At 43.1% G+C, this 25,086-nt stretch overlaps 1 protein-coding gene across 11 annotated transcripts in view; it reads left to right on the top strand.

The window, feature by feature from the left end:
• TMCC3 (transmembrane and coiled-coil domain family 3) overlaps window positions 1-25,086 on the top strand; it is a 288,800-nt gene that overhangs the window by 175,560 nt on the left and 88,154 nt on the right. The window lies entirely within an intron of this gene.

Here is a 25,086-nt window from a genome sequence, read left to right as displayed (position 1 = left end):
AATGATAAAATATGACTCTTACATCTTTAATTTTAACCATTCATTCATTCATTCAGCCAACTGATGGTTGTTGAACACCTGCTGTGAGCCAGGCCCTGCAATGCTGAGGAACCATTGGCAGTAGCAAAGTAAACCAAAAAAAATGTCTTGCTCTTGCAGAGTTTATATTCCAGCTCTGTGAATATTGACTGGAGGAAACAGTCAACAAACCCAACAAGTAGGCACACTATATGTTAGAAATCGATACATGCAAAGAAGGAAAATAAAGCAGTGAAGAGACAGGGCACATTGGGGATATGGTTGCATTGCAGCTTTACGCTGGGAGGCCAACAGAGCCCCTCTGGTGAAGGCGTGAATGATTGTTCCATCTGAGGGGACCGCATGCACAAAGGCCTGAGAAAGCATGCCCAGTGAGTGTGCTTGGAAGAATGAAAATGCCGGCTGGGCTGAGGCACAGAGGGTGGAGTGGGTGGAGCACCTGTGGAGGTCTTTAGTAGATGCTGGCCTTTCTCTAAGTAGGGTGACAAGGATGACACCCTTTGAGCAGGATGGACAGGGTCTGACTTAGTTTTCACCGAGATGTGGTCAAGAGAGGGCTTTTTAAGGATGAAAAAATGACAGCATGTTTGTGTGCTTTTGTAAAGGATCCCCGAGGGAGAAAATAAAATGATGCGGGAAAGAGAGGGGAGAATCTGGCCATATGCCCTGAGTAGGGAAGGAGTTCTGGGGTGTAGAGCGGAAAGAGGAGCTTGGCCTCAGGACCACAGACAGCTCACCTGTGACAGGAGGGAAAGCAGGTGTGAATGGGCACAGGTGCGCGTGGTGGGTCAACGCGGTGGGGGGGAGCTTGTGGGAGTTCTCTTCTGATCGCTACCTTTTTTTTTTTTTTTTTCCAAGAGACATGGAAAGCAAAATCATGAGCCAAGAGTGAGGATGGAGGAGGAGCAGGTGTTGGAAGTTTGAGAAAAGAGGGGTATGAATTAACCGTCTAGGAGAGAGGGAGGGCAGAGGGACCAGATGGCAGGATTATCAGATGGCAATCCTGGTTTCTGGTCATGGATTTAAGATGAGAACAGCCACATGGGTATGTTTTTCTCCAGCCATGTTGAGCTGCACTGATGCAGGCACAGAGTAAGTGAGACAAGGCAGAGGTTTTGCTGTGTGAATATTAGGATGGGAAGGAGAGGCAAGGAGTTGGAGGTATACGTAGGTGAATGGTAAGCTGTCCGAAGAAGCTGGGTGGAGATAATGCAGGATATTATTAATAGTGAAAAGATGGTAAGATCAGTGCCTCATAGGTCTCCTTGGATTGTGAGGGAACTAAAGGGAGTCAGCCGGAAGTCAAGCAAGTGGTGGTGGGATGCTTGAAATGGAGGAGGGCGGCAGTGGGGTTTGGCAGTGGCATGGTCTGGAGCATGACTATGGGGGAAGCTGCGGTAGGGTGGAGGACAAGATATGTGATGGGAAAGTGGTCAAGGAGCTTAGAGGCCAGGAGTATTGGGAGGCTCCCCTATGGATTTTGAAATCAGGAAGTATTTTATAAAGTAAGTAACGTTGGCAAAGGTAACAGTGAGTCAGGGACTAATATATTTAAGGAATGAGAGCGGATGGGGAATTCCCTGGCAGTCCAGTGGTTGGACTCGATGCTTTCACTGCCAAAGGCCCTGGTTCAATCCCAACTGAATGGTTCAAACAAGCCGTTCAGTACGGCCAAAGGAAAACCAAAAGGAATGAGGGGGGAGTGGTAAGAGGTGGCCTTCTCTTGATAACTGCAGCAAGGAGCCGCCTGTCGTTGAATCTAATGACAGCTTTTAAAAGGTGGGAATGTAGACAGAAAGGAAGATCACCGACACGGAGGAGGCCAGCTGTGGAGGTGGACTCAGGCTTCGCACAGTGAAAACGCGAGAGAAAACAGCAGGGGAAGCAGTGACCACAGGTTTCAATTAGAACGGGGAAGTGAAGAAAATGTTTGAAGTTTGAGGACAGAGAGCAATTTGCTGCTGGAAGACTACGGACAGAGGACAGAGTGGAGAGCTTTGGCGTGTATGAGGGTAGCAGCCTGGTCGGGGATGCTTACTTGCCTGCATCCCTGGAGAGCCTGGGCTTGTATTAATCACTGTAGCAAGGGTGATGGGATAGGGCTTGTTGGTTTTGAAGGAAGACAATATATGTGCTGGGAAAGAGGATAGTTCGGTAAAGGCAGGACTTGGCAGGACATCTTAGATAGAGCTTTTTCTCCTCTCAGTTGCAAGTGTATATAATGACTGCTTCGGAGAAAAGTAAACAGACGCACATTAACACCCTCATGGTGGTTGTAGCAGGGTGATGGACTTATGGACTGTGTTCCTCTCTTTTTCACTATTGACCCCTTGAAGCCCATACAAAGGTCTCACTACTCAGTTTAAATATTTTACCACCTCTTGCTTATAGCTTAAATAAAGTACTCTTTTTACAGGGTTCAACTAATTTTGTCTAGATTCACAGAGGAGAAAAACACGCACTAAAAACAATGATGATCACAAATACTATCCCTGCTGGTGATATTTCCTTGGGTGTTCTAATTGTGTTTTCCCAGGATAGCTCAGATAAAGCAAATTCCTCTCTGACCTTGAATATGGCTAAGTACCATGCATCCTGCCCCAGTCTGGATTACCTTTTGTTGGCCAGATCCAGACTCTCAGGTTCTTCCAGGAAGTGTGTTTCCAAAAATTTCAAAAGCCTACATATAGAGTTCTTTTGTGCCCAGATAGACAGATTTGAGATTAATAACAGCTAGAGTTCTTTATGCCTTTCATCTAAAGTCTCACAAGATGTTATAAGTGAAATTACTCTAAATTTTCAGTTTGGTTATCAAATCTTTTTATTTTTGTTGTTAATAGATGAAGAATGCAGTTATTCCCTTAACCATCAGTCTTATCTATCCCCAGCAGGACTTTGTAATGAAACCTCCTGATTCTGCAAACCAAGATTATTGTACAAACATGTGTAGAAACTTGCCAGCCTGTTATCTAACTAACATATTAAATACTATAGAATATTTTTGCAATTAACTATCATATTTTGCTTTAAAGAAAGTATATTAATTTTCCTCTATAGGTAGAATAATATCTGAAGAGAGACACACCGAGATTGAACATAAATTTGGGGAATACCGTTAATCACAATGTATTTCTAGAATGAATGGATGACTATTTGATTAGTATTTCAAAGACTTTCTAACCTCCAAGCATTTCAAGAGATAAGAACTGGATCTTGAGTATGAAATCCTGCAGAAAAAGTAAGAACTACTTGAAACTAGCAAGAGAAAACTGAACTGTGTCCATGAATGTGTCTAACAGTAAATACCTCTGTCGACTTTGGGCAGTTGGCTTACCCTCTTTGGTTTTCATTTTTGTCATGAACCTGACAGGATTTAACTAAAAGCATAGAATTGTGTAGAGGATGAAGGGATCATAGGGATTTTATAATTTCCCTCAAAAGAAACTGGGAGTTCTAGAGAATTTCCTGGTGGTCTGGTGGTTGGGACTTTGCCTACCAATGCAGGGGGTATGGATTTAATTCCTGGTTGAGAAGCTAAGATCCCACATGCCTTGAGCCCAAAAAGCCCCCAAATAGAAAACAAGCAATACTGTGCTGTGCTTAGTGGTTCAGTCGTGTCTGATTCTTTATGATTCCCATGGACTGTAACCTGCCAGGCTCCTCTGTCCATGGGTTTTTCCAGGCAAGAATACTGGAGTGGGTTGCCATGCCCTCCTCCAGGGGATCTTCCCAACCCAGGGATTGAACCCAGGTCCCCCGCATTGCTTTTGGATTCTTTACTGTCTGAGCCACCAGGGTAGCCCAAGCAATACTGTAACACATTCAATATAGACCTTAACAAATAATAATAATAAAGAAACTAAGGGTTCTAATTCCAGTTCACTTCCTTTTCCATTATGCTGTGCTGAGCTGGAAGCCACTTTCAAATCAAATAGTTGATGATTCCAACTTTAAAGGTAGTTTCAAAATTGTGATGCTTTTGCAAGCAGATTTGCACAAGTCTGTCCCCACCATCTTCCACACCTCATGCCTCCTGAGCCATTTCTGAGGAGTTTTGGATCAAAACTCCTACATCATGGTGATGGTTGCACAACTCTGGAAATGTACTAAAAACCACTGAAGGAATTGTATGCTTTAATGGAGTGAATTGTATTCTGAATTATGTCTCAATAAAACCAGGTCAAAATTCTTTTTTTGCAAGTAATGGGAAATGAAGTGAAGTGAAAATTGCTCAGTCGTGTCCAACTCTTTGTGACCCCATGGACTATACAGTCCATGGAATTCTCCAGGCCAGAACACTGGAGTGGGTAGCCTTTCCCTTCTCCAGGGGATCTTCCCAACCCAGGGATCGAACCCAGGTCTCCTGCATTGCAGGCGGATTCTTTACCAGCTGAACCACCAGGGAAACCCAGACTACTGGAACGGTTAGCCTATCCCTTCTCTAGCGGATCTTCCTGACTCAGGAATCAAACCACGGTCTCCTGCGTGGCAGGTGGTTCTTTACCAACTGAGCTATCAGGGAAGCACCAACTCCCAACTCAAACAGAGAAAACAGGGAGTTAATAGACCAGGTCATTGACAAGTCCTACCCTAGATGTCCAGGCATGACTAGATTCTGGTCTCAAGCAATAACAAACCCCAGAAATGACTGCTCTGTCTCTCAGCTCTCTCTCTTCTGTGGGAGACTCAGTCTCAGGAAGACTTTCTCCACAGGTGGCCCCTGGCAGTTCTCATATGTTTACCAGTTTAGTGACTCTAGGAGAAGTATATCCAACCAAAGTTCTGGGACCGAGTGTCTTTGGCTTGGTTTGGGTCACATGACCATCCAATAATAGCATCCAATAATAATAATACTATGAACCAACTCTATTCTTCCAACATCCCATTTCATAGATGAAGAAATTAAGGCACAGAGCCATTAGATAACTTGCCTAGAATCACATAGTAGTGAGTACAGAAGCTGGATTTGAAATTCATGCAGTCTGCCCCTAGAGTTTATGGTCTTATTGGTTTTAAATATTCATACTGTGCTGTCCCCAGTCACTGGAGTCAAGGGAAAGAAATGAATACTCTCATCGGTCAATTCTGAGGCAGGTTTAGTATTTGCAACTGCATTCTCTCCTGATGTCCTCTGTTCCAGAACTTTGATTGATTTTATATATATATATATATATATATCACTTATATAAGTTATAACATATAATCTTACAAATTATTATATATATTATAATCAATGTCAAGATCTTGACCTGTCTTAAAATAATACACTAATCTGCAACTTTGGGAAGGAACAACAGGGTAACTTTTCAGTGTTTCATCAACAACATTAAGTTAAAGGAGACTTTAAAATGACTCAGCATAACTAATAGACAATAATAGACAATAGCTAATAAGTTATAACTAGAAGACACACCCCTTATTGCAGAATCCAAGGATTAGGCTGAAAGTGAGCATTGTTTTTTAAAATGCAGATAGAGAGTTAGAAAAGTAAAAGAAGATTTTCGGTCTTTTTCTGATGCAGGAAATATACGTACACATGTTAAGTATTTCTAAGGTGTCAGTCACTGCCCAGGCTTTTCAAAGTGTGGCACCCAGAACCCCTGATATTGAAATCACCTGGGATGGTCTTTATTAAATCATAATCCCTTGTAGTGGGCCTGGGAATCTGCATTTATTAAACACCTTCAATGATTCTTATGGCCTCTGAAGTTTAAGAATCATCATTGTAAGTAGCTAGGGAAAGTGGCTAGGCTCTTAGAAGTAGGATCTTAGGGAACTGAGGTTGGACAAAGGGCAACATCCATAGGAGGCATCTTCTGTTGGGTAGGAAAGAGGGAGTGCTCACAGTCTCAGATTTCAAGCAGCTTTAATTGTTAGATGGTCCCTCCACAGTTTACCTCCCCTCCTTCTTTATGTTGAGAGGTGTGGATATCTGTATTCACTGTTGGATCTGCAGACCAGAAAAAAATAGCACTAACCAGTAAACTTCAATGAGGAATTTTTCAGATGAAAAAAGTGTTCCTGTGAGCTGTAAACCATGATCTCCAACAGTGGCCATTTAATATTAGTAATTGTTGTTGTTCAGTCACTAAGTCATGTCTGACTCTTTGTGACCCCATGGACTGTAGCCTGCCAAACTCTTTGGGGTTCTCCAGGCAAGAATACTGGAACGGGTTGCCATTTCCTTCTCCAGGGGATCTTCTCAGACCAGAGATCGAATCCCCTAGTTGGCAGGTGGATTCTTTACCACTGAGCCACCAAGGAAGACCTCTAATATTAGTAATAGTAATCATTAAATACTTTCTGAGTACACTGTACTCGGCACTTTCTATGCATTATTGCATTCTGTCCTCCAGTCATCTTATGGATGAACAGGTGCTGATTATCAGACAAGCAGACCCAGGATCAAATGTTAAGTCTTACATCACAAAAATGGGGCAGAATTGGGAGTGAAGGGGTTCAGGACATACTACCCCAATGGGGCCCTTGGTGTATGAATATTTTATGCTGTATGGCCCTTGGTGTATTGAATATTTTAAGCTGAATGAACAACACAGGCAGGAAGGTCACTCTGACCTTTCCTCTCCCTTCTCCCAACACAGATCATAAAACCCTTCTGCAAGAGGTGTCCTTCCTACACCCTGAGCAAAGGAGCATCCTTATCTCCAAAGACAAAGGTACTCGGAGAGAATCTCAACAAACAAGCTTTGCTAGTTTCCCTCAGTTTATTGCTGCTGCTGCTGCTAAGTCGCTTCAGTCGTGTCCGACTCTGTGCAACCCCATAGACGGCAGCCCACCAGGCTCCACGTCCCTGGGATTCTCCAGGCAAGAACACTGGAGTGGGTTGCCATTCCCTTCTCCAATGCATGAAAGTGAAAAGCGAAAGTGAAGTCGCTCAGTCATGTCCGACTCTTCGCGACCCCATGGACTGCGGCCCACCAGGCTCCTCCAGTTACTTTATATTCCTTAACCTGTCGTATTCCTTCACCACTGGGCATTCTCCATCAAACCTTGCTTAAAAGTACACAGGCTTAACTGCTTCCTGGGGTCTTCATTTCCATATGAAGTATCTTGTGTTAAATAAAGTTGTATGCTTTTCTCCTGTCAGTTTACTTTTCAGGCCCAGTCAGGGACCCTAGGACTTCCCTGGTGGCTCATTGGTAAAGAATCTGCCTGCACTGATTCTTGTTGATGTATGACAGAAAACCACAAAATTCTGTAAAGCAATTATCCTTTAATTTAAAAAAAAAAAAAAAAAAGGACTATGCAATGCAGAAAACACAGGTTCTATCCCTGGGTTGGGAAGATCCCCTGGAGAAGGAAATGGCTACCCCTCCAATATTCTTGCCTGGGAAATCCCATGGACAGAGGCTGTAGTCCATAGAGTCACAAAAGAGTTGGTCACGCCTAAGGGACTAAATAACAGCAGCAAGAGGGACCCTAACAGAGTCGTGGAAAACGAAAACTTTTTCCTCCTCCACAGGACGTTCAGACCAAGTCCGCTTAGCAGGAAAGCCCGCCTGCTGTTTGAGCCACCTTGCCTTATGCTCTCAACAAGAGTTTATCATTCTCCATGAGACTGAAAACAGAGAATCTAAAGGAATGTTGACTGCAGCAGGCATACATTTATAATAAACTTACCTGAAAAGAAAGACCCTCCCAGGACTCACCATTCTCAGTGATCTATCTGATGCACACAAAGGCAGTTCTTACATGTCTCAGATATCTGGTCACCAAAATTAGGAAACAGTGGTGTCCACGTCCTGTGGGCCCTTTTGATGCTTCTTGAATGTTTTAAGGATCAGATTTCTCCTACTTCCTGGGTCTTGGATTCTTGACCTTGGATGGCCAATTATAATTGCCATTCTTTACTTGTCCTAAAGCCTTTTTGCTGGATGAAATGAGAGAGATCATATGCCTGGAAAAATCAGGCATAGTGATCTATCTAGAAATGCATAAAACAACACGAAGTTACTTTTGCTCAAAGTCAAACACCCCTTTGAACCAGGCCCGGAGTTACTATAATGGGATAGCTCTAGAAATGCATAAAACAGCACCAAGTTACTATTGCTCAAATTCAAGCACCCACTTTGAGCCAGGCCCTGAGTTAGTATAATGGGATAGCCAAAGATATACGACCTCAAAATTCACAAAGCAGATGGGACACGTGTATATTACAGTACAAGGCAACTTGCAGGAGAGCGTGTGAGCTCTGGAGTCAAGCTACTCCAGCCCACTGCCCTCACTGCCCTTTTAAAATATCTAACATTTCTCAGCTTCGGTTTTCTCATCTACAGAAGGGAACAGTAATGGTGTGTCCTCATGGAGGTCACTGTGAGGATTAAAGGAAGAAAACGATCAACTGTGTCACGTGATTCTTGTCCCATAGTATGTGCTCACTAATCTTATTACCAACTTTACTTACTGTTGTAGACAGAAGATTATTGCTTCTGGTAATTGAGGAAGACTGCTTTGGGGAGGAGCATGTGATCTGGGCCTGGAAGGGTGGAGTTCCTGTGAGAGAGGAGGGGTTGTTGTTCTCGTTTAGTGCCTAAGTCTTATCCCACTCTTTACAACCCCATGGACTGTAGCACGCCAGGCTTCCCTGTCCTTCACCATCTCCCAGACTTTGCTCAAACTCATGTCCATTGAGTCAGTGATGCTATCTGACCATCTCATCCTCTGCCGCCCCCTTCTCTTTTTGCCTCCCGTCTTGTTTCCCACCATCAGGGTTTTTCCCAATGAGTCGGCTCTTTGTATTAGGTGGCCAAAGTACTGGAGCTTCAGCTTCAGCATCAGTCCTTCCAATGAATATTCAAGGTTGGTTTCCTTTATAATTGACTGGTTTGATCTCCTTGCTATGCAGGGACTCTCAAGAGTCTTCTCCAGCACCACCATTCGAAAGTATCAGTTCTTTGGTGTTCAGCCTTCTTTATGGTCCAACTCTCACGTCCATACATGACTACTGGAAAAAACATAGCTTTGACTATACAGACCTTTGTTGGCAAAGTGATGTCTCTGCTTTTTAATATGCTGTCTAGGTTTGTCATAGCTTTCCTTCCAAGGAGCAAGCATCTTTTAATTTCATGGCTGCGGTCACCATCCTCAGTGATTCTGGAGGCCAAGAAAATCTGTCACTATTTCCACTTTTTCCCCTTCTGTTCGCCATGAGGAAAGGTTACGCCATCAGCTAAAAAACAGCACGGAGATGAGACAGGTCAGCATGTGTAGGGAATGGTGAGCAATGCAGGCTGACTGAGGTGTGGAGGGCGGGCCAGCTGCAGAAAGGGAGGAGGGAAAGCCTGGTCAGAGGTATTTGTGGAAGGTTTCCCATGCTGACCATCATCATGTGACCAAGCAAAGGGCTTGCGTGCCTGTGGTGCAGAAAACCAAATTCTGGCAGTGGGAGCCTGCAGCAAAGTGAGGATTTTTTGCAGAGCGCCAAGTATGGGAGGAAGAGATCCACTCCAATGTGGTCTTTGAGGTTAAGAATCTTTTTAAAGAAGAACAAAGAAACTAGTCGTCATCATCTTGTGACATTTCTGTGATATTTCTTAACTGTGGTTTCTAGAGTCAGGATGTCTTTGGTTTATGATTCTCTGGCCTTGGCTCATGAGGGATCTGTGAGCTCATCATGCCCTGGAGAAACAACCTGAGTTTGTACATTGAAGATGACATCTATAAGAGCAATTCTCATCTTTACAAACAGTTTTAGTACCTTAACACCGTTATCAACAACAGCAATCTTGGTCATCTGACTCTGGTTGAGTAGTGTTCAGTTAGCACAGAATTGAGGTCAGAGGGGACAAGAATGGGAATGAAGTTTTGGAAAGAGATTAATCGTCAACTTGGTAAGTCAGTCTTAGGGGGACTTGGTTTCAATCATATTTATTTCCTAGTCCAATTTCGGGGATTCCCTGATAGCTCAGTTGGTAAAGAATCTGCCTATAATGCAGGAGACCCTGGTTCGATTCCTGTGTTGGGAAGTCCAATTTCAGTTTTGGGTGCCAAACACCCAGTAAAGGATTGCACTGCCTTTTTCTTCCTCTTCCTCTCCTACCCCTCTTCTCCCCCTTCCCATCCTCCCACTCCTTCTCTCCTACCTCCTCCTCGCTTTTTTTGTCATTGATAATACTCATGATCCTGATGCTTCCCAGGTGACTCAGTGGTAAAGAACCCGCTTGCAATGCAGGAGCTGCAGGAGACCTGGGTTTGATTCCAGGGTAGGGATGATCCCCTGGAGGAAGCAATGGCAACCCACTCCAATATTCTTGCCTTGAAAATTCCATGGACAGAGGAGCCTGGTGGGCTACAGTTCAGAGGGTTGCAAAGAGTTGGACACAACTGAGCATGCACACATAGGCATACTCGTGATCTTAGCCAGGGCTGACTTGGCGGCAAGGAGTATTCCCAGAAGCTTAGGAGGCAACTCTTTTTTAATATTTTAAAGAAATTATTTATTTTTGTTTTTTAAAAAAAATTATTTATTTTTGGTTGCGCTGGGTCTTCGTTGCAGTGCATGGGCTTCTGATTGTGGTGGCTTCTTCTGTTGCGGAGCACAGGCTCTAGGTGCATGGGCTCAGTATTTGCAGCTCACAGGCCCTGGAGTACAACCTCAATAGTTTTGGCAAATGAGCTCAGTTGCTCCGTGGCATGTGAGATCGTCCCGGACCAGGGATCAAACTCTCATCTCCTGCATTGGCAGGCAGATTCTTTACCTCTGAGCCACTGGGGAAGCCCAGAGGCGACTCTTTTTGAAGTCACAAGTACATCATCAAAGTTATGCTCTCCCCAGCCCCACCTTGGCTGTTGCTAACTACAGCAGCAGCAGCCCAGAAGATGGTGTGATTCAAGTGTTACTGTCACTGGGCAGCCGAGGACCTAGGCCCTGGGGTCAGGGAGAGGAAGGAGAACCAATCTTGTTTTGCAGAGATAGAGGAGGATGCCAGGAAGAATTGTGTGGAGAGGGTGATTTAGCTGTTATCTGCTTGGATGTGGGATTGATTCGCTCCTACTCTGGAGAAGGCAATGGCACCCCACTCCAGTACTCTTGCCTGGAAAATCCCATGGACGGAGGAGCCTGGCAGGCTTCAGTCCATGGGGTCGCTAAGAGTCTGACACGACTGAGTGATTTCACTTTCACTTTTCACTTTTGTGCATTGGAGAAGGAAATGGCAACCCACTCTAGTGTTCTTGCCTGGAGAATCCCAGGGATTGGGGGGCCTAGTGGGCTGCCGTCTATGGGGTCGCACAGAGTTGGACACGACTGAAGCAACTTAGCAGCAGCAGCAGAGGTTCTGGGAGCCCAGAATGGTACATAAGTGAAACACCTGATGCTTTTGGTCTCTGTAACAATTAATCCACCACCTCTGCCCCCATTCAACATTTTCAATATTTGTAACATACAGTGATAGCTAAAGGGAAGGTCTTGATGTTTTAAATTTTAAAAGAAAAGCCCTTGTGGTTCTGTTCTCTGTCCCTTTAATTGGAGATGGCTATGTCTCCATAAGAAATGGCCCCAGTTGGAGAGTAGGTACCAGGCTGCAGTCATGTATGATCTTGCCCTAAGTAAGCCTCAATTAGGAACTACTAAAGAGAGGCTTAAAGCCTGTCTGGTCTATAATTAGACTGGCTGTACTGGTTTTTCTTTGGTTAGTAATGCATTTACTGTGTGCCAGGATTTGCGTACAGAATTGTTACACTGTCAGATTCAGAGCAAGCTGAAAGTAAGTATGTCACACTCTGCATTTTCTGAGAGCAGACAGCGCTTCCAGCTTAGGCCTGGCTTAACCTCATTGTCAGTTGGCTTCCGCAGCACCAGTGGTAGGAATTAACAGTAAGTATGCAGGTGTTTCTAAATAAACGACATGTGTAATTGTTAAGCAATCACTGAATTTTTTTTGTTCTCTTGAATCGGTTGGTGAATGTTTGTACACATATCCAAACGGTTACTGTCAGCTTGCATACATTATTGGAAGTATCTTTTAATGCTTGCTGTTACTTAGTCGCCTGAGTCGTATCTGACTCTGTGCGACCCTGTGGACTGCAGGTGCCAGGCTCCTCTGTCCATGGGATTCTCTAGGTAGACAAGAGTACTAGAGTGCCATGCCCTCCTCCAGGGGATCTTCCCTACCCAGGGATTGAACTGGGTCTCCTGCACTGCAGACAGATTCTTTACCACTGAGCCACCAGGGAAGCCCCCTTTTAATGCTTACTCACCTTCAATCACAAGAAATAGGGTTGCATTTGCATAAAGCACTTTTTCTGGCTCCTCCTTCTCTGATTCTGCCCAGAACCAAGGGAGCCTTAAGAAAGATCATTCTGACACTGACGTTGGACAGATTGCACAAGGGGACAGAGCTCAATAGTGGCTCGCCCAGAAGGACTAACCAGCTAGGTTTTCTTCCTCCATGTACACTGTGGGGTCTGTGTTCCAGGCTGTCACAAAACAGTATGGCTCCGTTGATTTTTCTAAAGCTCTGAATTTTCAGCCTCCTGAGAGAACTGGAGTAGGTCTTCTTTTTGTTTCTTTGTCATGTTGACCCAATTACACATCTTTTCTGTGGATTTTTCCATCTTGTAGGATGTAGGGAGCAAGTTTTATGCCTAGCCAATGACTTTTAAAAACCAAATTTGTAAGCAAAAAATCTGAATTTCTTTGGAGCAGGAAACTTGGAAAACAAATACCTTATCTATGCTGATTGCTCCCATAGAGTTGCTAAGCAAAACTCTGAAAGGGTTGGGTTTTAGAAATTCAAATTATTTCGTTGTCACCTAAAATAAAACCCACCTTGATTGTAAATTAGTGCGGCCACTGTGGAAAACAGTGTGGAGGTTTCACAAAAAACTAAAAATAGAAGTCCCATATATCCACTCCTGGCATATATCTGAAAACACTAAAAACACTAACTCAAAAGATACATGCACCCCAGTGTCCATACCAGCATTATGTATAATAGTCAAGATATGGAAACAATCTAAGTGTCCATCAACAGATGAATGGATAAAGGAGAGTGTGTGTGTATATACACATATATATATATATATATATTTGTAACATACAGTGATAACTAAAGAGCAGGACTTGATGTTTTCAATTTTAAAAGTAAAGCCTTTGTGGTTCTGTTCTCTGTCCCTTTAATTGGAGATGGCCATGTCTCCATAAGAAATGGCCACAGTTGGGGAGTTGGTACTGGGCTGTGGTCATCTTGCCCTAAGTTAGCCTCAATTAGGAAGTATTGGAGAGAGAGTGTGTGTACACACACACACACACACACACACATGTATATATACACACTGGAATACTACTCAGTCATAAAAAGGATGACATTTGTAGCAATGTGGAAGGACTTGGAGGGTATTATGCTATGTGAAATAAGTTGGAGAAGGACAAATACTGTATGATATCACTTATATGTGGAATCTAACAAATACAAGAAACTAGAAGCAGATTCACAGATACAGAAAACAAACTCGTGGTTACCAGTGGGGAGAGGGAAGTGAGAAGCGGTGAGATAGGGGTAAGGGAGGGAGAGGTACGAACTACTATGTATAAAGGAAGCCACAAGGATATACTGTACAGCACAAGGATTATAGCCAACATTTTATAATTATAAATGGAGTATAATCTTTAAAACTTGTGGCTGCTTCCCTGTCCTCGTTTCCTCCCCTTCCTCTCACCTCTCACTCTTCTTCAGTCCGGAAACGGCCAGATTTTTGTTAAAGTCACCTGTGGTCTCCACGTGAATGAGTTCAGTGGGCAGCTTTTAGGACTCAATTTAATTCCTCTCTTAGCAGGATGTAGTACACATGGCAACCTTGGGGAATTACTCAACTTCCTCTTAGGATTGTGGCCAGGTCTAAATGAGATCGTTCGTGTAACGGTGAGCACCGTGTCTGCTGCAGCAACGTGTGTGCGTGTTAAGTCACTTCAGTCGTGTCCAGCTCTCTGCAACCGTATGGACTGTAGCTCGCCAGGCTCCTTTGTCCATGGGTTTCTCCAGACAAGAATATTGGAGTGGGTTGCCATGCCCTCCTCCAGGGGATCTTCCGAACCCAAGATAGTGATAAGCAACAATAAGTGTTAACTATTGCTTTTATCAGTGCACTCGTCTTTGGTTTTAGTGACACTCTTTTCTTGTTTTCCTCTTACATCCTCAATCCCTTCTGCTCTTCTATGGTGTCATGAAATGTTGGGATTTGTTCATTCCACAAATAATTTAGCAAGTGCATATTTCATTCCAGGAAATTTTCTTGGCTCTAGGGATGCAGCGGTGAACAGAATTAAGTTGCTGGTTTCATGGAGTTATGCTTGGGGCTGGGAAATTGTAAAAATTAACACATACTGTATCAGATGACAACTGACACATAGTAAATGTATATAATATATACAACTGTATTGTATAACACTATATTGTATATAATGAACCATATGTCTAGTGGACATATATCAGATATTACTAAGTTTCAGTAGGGAAAGGGGAATGGATGAATGCTGCAATTTAGGATAGCATACTCAGGGAAGTCCTCACTGATTGGCTGATTTTTGACTAGAGACCTCAGAAAGTAGGAAGTAATACATGTAGAATATTTAGAAGACCATTCAGGCAAAAGCAACAGCCAGTGCAAAGGCTCTGGGGCAGGGGAGTACTTGGTACATTTGAGGAGCAGCAAGAAATCAGTGAGGCTGGAGCAGAGTGAGCCCAGCAGGAGAGGGGTGGATGTGGAGATGAACCCAGACAAGTGGTCTGTGGTGAGGAGAGGGGCAGGGCAGATCTTGAGACATTTTCCAGGCACTGTAAGGACTTGGCTTTATTTCAAGTGAACTTAGAGGTCATTGGAGGGCTTTGAGTAAAACAATGACTTTTGATATTTGGCAAAACTAATACAATTATGTAAAGTTTAAAAATAAAATAAAATTTAAAAAAAAAACAAAAAACAACAAACAAACAAAAAAAATAAAATAATTAAAGTCAACCCCAGATTCTCTGTGGAGAATAGACTACTGGGGACAAGGGTGGAGGCAAGGGGCTGGAGAGGAGGCTGTTGGGAGGGTCCAGGCTTTCTCTGGGTCTGTAGGTGACCCTTCCCCTCCCATCCTGCTCTCTCTCCTAGACCACGCTTGGCTTCAGAGAGCACTGATGTGCCTACAACTCCCACCCTCAATTCTTTCGCTCCTCCCTGTCTTCTGACCTCCACTCTTGCTTATTTGTTTACCTCTACTAGCACTTGGTGGCCACTGAGTGCATCCGAATATACTCACACTCCTCCACACCCGCTCTGGCTCCTCTGGGGTCACACTGGTCAGTGAATGGCACCCTGACACAACCAACCATCAACAACCCTCCTTAGAGTGTCCCTCCCTAGCACATGACATCTGGGGAATCAGCACGTCCTCTTGTTTGTATTCCACAGCATCTCTCCCCTGTTCTCTTTACTCCAAGCCTGGCAGAGCAGTGAGAAGACTCTTGAGAGTCCCTTGGCCTGCAAGGACATCAAACCAGTCAATCCTAAAGGAAATCAGTCCTGAATATTCATTGGAAGGACTGATGCTGAAGCTCCAATACTTTGGCCACCTGATGCGAAGAGCTGACTCATTGGAAAAGACCCTGATGCTGGGAAAGATTGAAGGCAGGAGGAGAAGGGGACAACAGAGGATGAGGTGATTGGATAGCATCACCGACTCAATGCACATGAGTTTGAACAAGCTCTGGGAGTTGGTGATGGACAGGGAGGCCTGGCGTGCTGCAGTCCATGGGGTCGCAAAGAGTTGGACACGACTGAGTGACTGAACTGAGCAGAGCAGTAGCCTCCTAGCTGGTAACTGTTTTGTTTGTTTTAATTTATTTATCTGGTCATGCCATGTGGCATGTGGGATCTTAGTTCCCTTACCAGGGAGAACAGACCATTGCTCCCTGTGGTGGAAGTGCAGATTCTTAACCACTGGGCCACCAGGAAAGTCCTTGGGTTCTTAAATGATATTCTCCACAAAAATGCAGAACTCTATGAGGAGCAGAGTTTTTCTGTAAAGATACATCTTTCTCACAGTGGAACAGCCTTTTCATTTATTAAAGGAGACGCTTAATAACATCAGAGCATTTGCTTTTGGATTACATTACTGGCTTGGAGAGCTACCAAAGGACAGTGGGTATCCCACTGACATTTGCGTGATCAGAAAGCTACTTCCCAGAATAAAGAATGCTTTTCTTTAATATCATATCTGGGCAAACCCCAGATATGAATTGTAACAGTTTCCCTTGACCACAGGAAGCTTATTAACACTGAATAATAGTTTTGAACCTGCATCCTGCTGCTCAGAGGACCCTCCTACTTAATTGGAGGGTTTTTTTAAATTAAAAGAAGGAGTGGGTGTGGTACCTATGCATGTTCACTTCTTTATTTAGTTTTATCAGAAGAAAGAAACTAGATTCTCTACTTCCACCCCAACTGCAGCCATAGTGACCTAAAATGACCACAAACAATAATAACAATTGGATCATATGGGGTCGCACAGAGTCAGACACGACGGAAGCGACTTAGCAGCAGCAGCAGCAGGGTATGACTTCTCTGCTTGAAACAAATCAGTGGTTTCTAATTGCCCTAGCAATCAATTCTAGATTCCCTCTTCTGGCCCACCAGACTCTGTATGGTGTGGCTCTTACCTTTTCTTCAGCTTCATCACTTACTTTTTCCAGCTGCATTATATTTATCTCCATTTCTCAAGTGTACACCACTCTTCCCCTCAGCTGTCTTTCTCTATCCTTTCTGCACCAGCTTAAACAGCTGTTCTTTCTTTAGGCTTCAGTGTTAAGAGTCTCTTTATTAGGGAATCCTTCTCAGCTCTAGACTTGGTTAGGTCTGTTGCAGGAAGGGGGACCAGGGCCCGAAACTGGGCTCTTGTCTAACACTCAGAAATGAATTGTGTGCTGACAAAGCAAGAGATTTTATTGGGAAAGGGCACCCGGGTGGAGAGCAGTAGGGTAAGGGAACCTAGGAGAACTGCTCTGCCACATGGCTTGCAGTCTCGGGTTTTATGGTGAGGGGATTAGTTTCCGGGTTGTCCTTAGCCAATCGTTCTGACTCAGAGTCCTTCCTGGTGGCACACGCCTTGTTCAGCCAAGACTGATGCCAGAGAGAAGGATTCTGGGAGGCGGTCAGACATGTGGTGTCTCCTTTTGATCTTTCTTGAACTCTTCCCGTTGGTGGGGGCTTATTAGTTTCGTGTTCCTTAGCAAGATCTCCTATCAAACAACTCATGCAAATGGTTACTATGGTGCCTGGCCAGGGTGGGCGGTTTCCATCAGTGTGCTTCCCCTAACAGGTCTGCGGGCCCTGAGACTCCAACACACCTGTTTCTTGCCGGAAGCCCGCAGTGTGCCGTGCTGGTCTTCCCCATCAGTGCTTTGCTGCATTCAGCCAGGGGCAATTGGGGGTCTCATTCTGCAGCTGTCACCCTACAACCTGGTCAAAACTTGACACACAGTGGGCCCCCCGGAAATACCAACTGGCCGGTTTGCCTCGGTTTTGCTATAAATGTCAGGATGTTTCATAAAACAAAGTGTTTTCCAAGTGAAAGTTGCAATGACGACTCGTTAATTTGGTTGTCTGGACCTCTTAAAAAAATGGAAATAGATTTTCCAAGGGAGATGGTGAACCCAGAGAGCAAGAAAACTGGGATAATCCTGAGACTATTTATCAGCCTGGTTTGAGGTTTCATTTTGCTTGTTCCTGTTTCGTCAACTGTACTGACTTTATATGCCTAACCCAGTAAAATAATGTTCCTCACACTCTAGACTTGAATGAATCGGCATCACATGTTCTCCCTGAGTGAAAAGTCTAGGGAAGTCTGGGATAGTGAAAATAGAAAGTATCCTCACAAACCCTCAAGTTCAAAATTAAGTGACTTTTGGAAAGGGGAGGGGGAGGGGCAGTTTAGGGGTAGGTAATTAAGAAGTACAAACTATTATGTATAAAATAAATGATAAGAATATGTTGTAAAACAAAAACAAAGCAAAAAAGAATATGTTTTATAACAAGGGAAATATAGCCATTATTTTATAGTAACATAAGTGGAATATAACCTTTAAAAATTGGGAATCACTATACTCTACACCTGTAATTTATATGCTATCTTACATCAGCTATACTTCAATTTTTAAACAAAGGGTTTTTTTGCCTTCCCTCCTGCCCAGGTTACCATCAAAAGCTGCATATATACTCTGTGGAGTTGGTTGTTGTGGTACCAGTATGTTTTATAATTTGTATAGTAATGTTCATGAAATAAGGGACAAGTTTCCAATTTCTACTGGAGTAGGATGAACTCAGATCCTGCCAAAAGTTTTTTCCATCTTAAAAAGACTTAATCCAAGCTTAAAGATGTCAGCTTCCTTCTTTAAAACATGGCTTCTTTTCCTCAGGAAATGTGTGTTTCTACTGGGATACAAATGGGAATTTAAATACTGACGGAAGTAGATGTAATTTACTGAATGTACTTTTGGCAACTGAGAGAAAGCTATCTGAGATTTAGAAAGCATAATTACCAGGTTTGTCAGTATTATCACTTTGGGTTACAAAAGAGCACAAAGTTACAAGGGTATCGTTCCTTGAACTTTTTGATTGTTTTCTTTTTAAAAACATCGCCTCATTATGGACATGGTGACATAAAAACAAAAGCAATTCATTGCCTTCCCAGTTCCATTCTACTGAGGATGACCCAAGACAGACTTAGATTTTTTAAAGTGATCTGAAAGAAGATTGGGTATTAAAATAGCTTTAACCTCATGCATTAAATGTGAGCAGAAGGACACAAAAAGTCTGCTAATGAGTGTTACTTGCTGTCTGTTAAAAACTAACATTATGCCATTGGCTCCTAAAGTAGTAATAGTATTGAGTTGGCCAAAAAGTTCGTTTGGGTTTTTCCAGAAGCTATTATGAACAAACTTTTTGGCCAACCCAATGCGTACCTGTGGGTTGTTTTATTATAGTAATAGGTCACACTCTTACCTAATCACTCATGCAATTCAGATTTTCCAAATGAAGATTTAAGGATGACCTTTGTGGTGATGGCACTTTGAGTCAACAGGAGTGAAGCATCAGGTCTCATTAGCCCTGTGGCCCAACAGTGTTGAGTTTAGTAGCTATGTAGATACCAACCTGTTTTAAATAAATACAAATTATTTATTCTCTCTGCCAAATAAAACCGATCTAATTAACAGGGCCAGAGAAATTGAGCACCAGTCCTTAGTTTGATGAAATGGTTCCCAAGAAGACTGTAAGTTCTGTGAAACAAATACAAAATTCTAAGAAGCTTTCATATTTAAATATGCTGGATGTATTTTAAATGTACATTCTGCCCCACTTCTTGGCTTGGTTTCTGGTGCCAGGGGGCCAGGTGGCTCAGTGATAAAGAATCCAGCCACCAGGGCAGGAGACATGGGAGACGTGGGCTCGATCCCTGGGTCGGGAAGATCCTTGGAGGAGGAAATGGAGACCCACTCCAGTATTCTGGCCTGGAGAATTCATGGACATAGAATCCTGGCGGGCTACAGTCCATAGGGTCACAAAGAGTCGGACATGACTGAGCACGCACCCATCATGGCCTTGAGTTTGCATCAGTTACTAGCTGATTTCTTGTACCTTTTTGTGCCTCTCACCATGAACATTAGGTGATGGGTATGAAAGATATGGAGAAGGAAATGGTAGCCCACTCCAGTACTTTTGTCAGGAAAATCCCAGGCTACAGTCCATGGGGTGGCAAAGAGTCCAATGCAACTGAGTACACACACATACACACACACATGTAAGACATACTCAGTAAATTTCCAATTTAGGTAAGACATGCTAAAGGGTCTGCATTGTATTTCTTTCAAATAATTCAAATAACCCTTCAAAAGATTATGAATTTTTTTATCACTGATTCATTAAGGCCAGACAGCTGGGATTTCACTTGATTTATACCTAAATATCAGAAAAGGCAATGGCACCCCACTCCAGTACTCTTGCCTGGAAAATCCCATGGACGGAGGAGCCTGGTAGGCTCCAGTCCATGGGGTTGTTAAGAGTCGGGCACGACTGAGCAACGTCACTTTCACTTTTCACTTTCATGCATTGGAGAAGGAAATGGCAACCCACTCCAGTATTCTTGCCTGGAGAATCCCAGGGACAGAGGAGCCTAGTGGGCTGCCGTCTGTGGGGTCGCACAGAGTCGGACACAACTGAAGCGACTTAGCAGTAGCATTAGCAGCAGTATACCTAAATATGTATTAATTCCCGAGAAGGCAATGGCAACCCACTCCAGTCTTCTTGCCTGGAGAATCCCAGGGATGGAGGAGCCTGGTGGGCTGCCGTCTATGGGGTGGCACAGAGTCGGACACGACTGAAGCGACTTAGCAGCAGCAGCAGCATGTATTAATTCATACTTTCTGAGAAAGTGAAAGTTGCTTAGTCATGTCCGACTCTTTGCCACCCCACGGACTTCTCCAGGCCAGAATACTGAAGTGGGTAGCTTTTCCCTTCTCCAGGGGATCTTCCCAACCCAGGGATCAAACCCAGGTCTCCTTCATTACAGGCAGATTCTTTACCAGCTGAGCCACCAGGGAAGATTAAATATGTAGTAATTCATACTTTCTTAAGTAAATGTCAATTATGCTGCCAAAGTTTAAACAGGTAAAAATCAGAGATTGAACAGTAAGGAATAAACCCAGGGTTTTGAGAAATTTTATATAATGCCATTGTAAATATCAGCTTTGAACTTAATATAACTTGGTCTGTTTATTTTCTTTGAAAGTGTAGGGAAATCGGGAAGGGTTGGTGTGCAGTATCAGACAGACTTGGGTTTAAATCAGTCCCTCCGGTGACAGTGGGCAGGTTTCCTAACATCTCTCAGCCTCAGTCTCTCCCCTGTCCTGGGACTGTGACAAGGATGCTGCGAGGTGTGTGTGTGTGAAAGTGCATGGACATAGACCTGGCTCTGGACCTGCCCACAGTCTCTCTTCTCTCTTTTCTCCCACCCCTTCCTCCAACCATCTTACTGATTTAGTGAGTCATTTTACATATCTGTGGCTCAGTTTCCTCATCTAAAACACAAGGCTAGACCATACACTCTTGAAGATTCTGGAAAGTTCTGCAATTCTAGGTTTTAAAAGTAAAATATATATATGAAAAAAAAAGAGTTCCTACTTGGAAAAAAATATTGGCACCAAAAAAATATTGGCTGAGAATTATGACTGATCTGTTAATGAAAGTGTCTACAGACCATGAACTGGATCTGTTCTTTGAGCCAAAAGTAAATTTTTCTGAGAGCAAGTTAATTGGAAAATTTGGAAAGCACCAGTAAGTTCTTGCATTCACCTTAAAAGAGCAATGAAATTCCATATCCTGCAGTCTTGAAGTGAGTAATGGAAGGATGTAAATATTTATTGAAATGAGAGTGGAGCAGAGAGAAGATCTACTTTGTCTACTGGTGGGTGGTAACACATCTATGGATCATTGTTTGCACTAAGCATTTAATAATCCCATCTGTTGAAAATGTATATTCAGAGGTACTTGGAAATTGCTATAAACTACCTAGAAATTGGCAGGGAAGTACTCCTGGAGAGATTCCAAACTCTGCAGTAGACCAAGAAATCCAATATAAATCAATATGTAATTATAAAACCCCATCTTTAGCCAGAGCTCTTTAAAAGATATTTTTTTACTTAGGCATGGTATAGATTTTTAACACCAGAGTCTGGGACTGTAGAGTCCTTTGCTAACCTCAGATTCAGTTCTGTTTATTTGACCTGAAAAACCCCACTCTTCATTTGACCCAGCAACAGCAGAACTTCCTTCTATCCCCATGCCCAGCTGTTGCTATGGCATCATCTCCTCATACCTCCATGCTTTCCTTGTCTCCCAGGTCCTTTTAAGTAGATCATATCTCATTTCAAAAGTGAATCACTGAGCTTTACAACAGATTTATACTTCTTTTTCCATCTCATTATGTCTTTTTCACATCCAAAATTCTCTTGGTCCATCCTGCCCTAGCATTTCACTCAGAGAAGCGCCAGTTACAGCATGGTCTTACCTCTCGAGTGTATTTTATTTTTCTTACTGTACTTCTTTCTTTAAAAATATCAATTCACTGGTTTTCCTTTTCTCCCATCTCTTCTGTTTCTCTCCCCACACTCTCCTTTTCTGCCCGTTTATCACTAGGCCCTACACATATGTTTTACACAGAGAGATGACACATTGAGAATTGGAGAAAAGGCTAGGTATTTTGCAGGAGTTGTTAGAGGCAATTAATGGACCATTACTTCTTTAGTGGGCTTTTGTGGTGGCTCAGACAGTAAAGAATCTACCTGCAAGGCAGCAAATCCGGGTTTTACCCCTGGTTTGGGAAGATCTCCTTCGGAAAGGAATGGCTATCCACTCTATTTTTGCCTGGAGAATTCCATGGACAGAGGAGCCTGGTGGGCTACAGTCCATGGGGTCACAAAGAGGTAGACATGACTGAGCGACACACCCACACACACACACACACACACACACCCCTCTTTAGTTATCTCTTTGGATGAAATCTTATACCTAAGTCTATGTGAAATTTAAGTAGGAGTTTAAGAGAGTACCTAATCAAAATGAGAAGTTTTCTACAAAAGAAATCGGGCATTACCTACCCCCCCTCCCCCACTCCCCTACAGGTCATGGAGTTTCTCTGTGGGCTTAGAGATCCCTTCTCTTTCACTTCTCAGCTGCTGCTCCTCCCAGCTTCACAGCATGGCTGCTTACATGTATTTGGCAAATTAATCATCCCATAAGTGGTGTTTGGGGCTGCATTGTGTCCCCCTAAAATTCACATGTTGAAGCCCTACTCTTTCATACTTGAGAACATCACTGTGTTGGAAAAGGGGATTTTTAAGTTAAGATGATTAAGTTAAAATGAGGCTGTTAAGTTGGGCCCTATTTCAGTCTGACTGGTGTCCTTTTAAGAAGAGGATCTTTGACCACACTGAGGTACCAAGGATATAAGGGCACGGGTGATGACCAAGGAAAAAGGCAAAGCGTCGAGGGGGCTGCCATGTGCAAGCCAAGGAGATTGGCCCCAGAGAAAACAATCCCTGTTGGTCCTTTGATCTTGGACTTCCAGAATTGGGGGAAGATATGTTTCTACTATTGAAGCCACTCTACCATTGAAGGTATTTTGTCGTGACAGCCCCACAAACTAATACCAATGGTGATAGCAATATCCCATCTGTGTTACGAGGTCACTACAAGCCCACTCAGGAGAATCGAAGCTATGAGATCTAGAAAACAGGCTTTCAAGCAGGAAATAAACTCAGGTGGGAGATGATCTGAGCACATGTGGTATTGATAGGCAACGTGTTTGAAACACTCTTTTCTTTCCGAGCCTGGTTTTGGGGTTTTGGCCTCCCTGGAAGTCCGGGAAGAAATTCCACCACTTGCTCAGAACTGCAGAAAGTGTAAGCAAACCATGCGGCATGCGGGATCGCACTGCCTCTGCTCTGAGTGTCTGATGCGTGGGGTTACACTGAGAGTAACTGGCTTAGATCTGAGTGAGTGAGGGTCACACGGAGCTTTGCCTCAGTGAAACAACCCAGATGGGGCTGAGTCGAGAGGCGCTGTTTCATAGAGTAGAGCACTGTCACTGTGCAGCTGGATTTGATTCCAGCTTTATGGAGTTAACTTCAAAGAAGCCCTTAGAAGTACTTTGCACAGTAACTGAGCCCCTCCATGGATTTACTGGCCTCTACCTCAGTTCTGAAATTTTGACCTTCAGCCGCAGTGACTTCTGGCTTGGTTCAGTACATTAAAGAAGAAAAAATGTGTTTTATGTACCCTGTTGTGTGGGCATCTTTAAAATAAGTCCTTAAAAGTACTCATTTCTGTTCCTTTCTATTACCATGGGGTAGGGACGGTGTGTTCACAGTGTGTAATTTATGTGTTACATAGTCCACTTGGAAATCTCAATGAATCATCAATAGTAGAAAACATGACATATTTTTCAGAGGTGAGTTGCACCTGAATTTTTTTATTTTGGTGTGAGAATCTAGTGCAGTTTTCCTTTTCTCCATGTGAACTACCAGTATTTTCCTTTCCCCGCTGACTTACAATGCTGCCTTTGTCATAGATTATGCTACTAAATATGCTTGAATCTATTTCTGAGCCCTCTCTATTGGTCTTATTCCTGGTCATGGTAACTGGTCAGTTTCAGTTTCATTTATCAATTGATTTAGGGGAAATTGTCATTTAGTTGATATTGCGTCTTTCCTTCCATGAGCATAGAATTCCTCATGATTAGTTTTAGGCTTTCTTTTATAGAAAAATGAACTTAAAAAAAAAAACTTGTATACACTGTATTCAAGTTCTCAAACATTTATGAAAGGATTTCCATTGTAAGAACCACAGTGGGGAGTGGCAGATTTTTAGAATGAGCAAGTTAGTCCTCCTATTTCAAAATGCTTACAGTCTAGTAGGGAGGGTGTGGTAGACATGCACAGTTTATTTCATATAAATTAGACTGTCAGGAATTCCCTGGCAGTCCAGTGGTTAAGGCTTCATACTTTCACCACTTTGGGCCTGAGTTCAATCCCTGATGGGGGAACTTAAATCCTGCCAGCCACCTGATGTGGTCAATAAAAATATTAGACTGTCATAAATACGGTACTAAAATTATACATAACATGCTAGCAGGGAAGGAAGATTAATTTTGACCTGAGAGATCATTTGAGGAGAAAGAGGTATGCATAAATAATAGTATGTTTATATTTGTCTCATATTTTCTGTAATGAGATTTACAGAATACTGGTCAACCTCTGTGTTTTCACATTTTGGCAACTAAATAAAAATGGCCTTTGTTGTTTATGTTAACATGTAGTCAGTACCAAAAATATTAATGAATATTTTGCATTTGGGGGTACTAAATCTTCAAAATGTAATTTAATTAAAATAAAATAAAAAATTCAGTTCCTCAGTCTCAGTAGGCACATTGCAAGTGCTCATGGGCCACGTGTGGCTAGTGTCTGTTGTGTTGGACACTGCAGCATTAGACAA

Source organism: Bos grunniens, chromosome 5 (assembly GCF_055505025.1).
Source record: "Bos grunniens cultivar Pamir isolate PY7600 chromosome 5, Bosgru_T2T1.0, whole genome shotgun sequence".
Lineage (NCBI taxonomy): Eukaryota > Metazoa > Chordata > Mammalia > Artiodactyla > Bovidae > Bos > Bos grunniens.
This window is presented reverse-complemented; position numbering and strand designations above follow the sequence as displayed.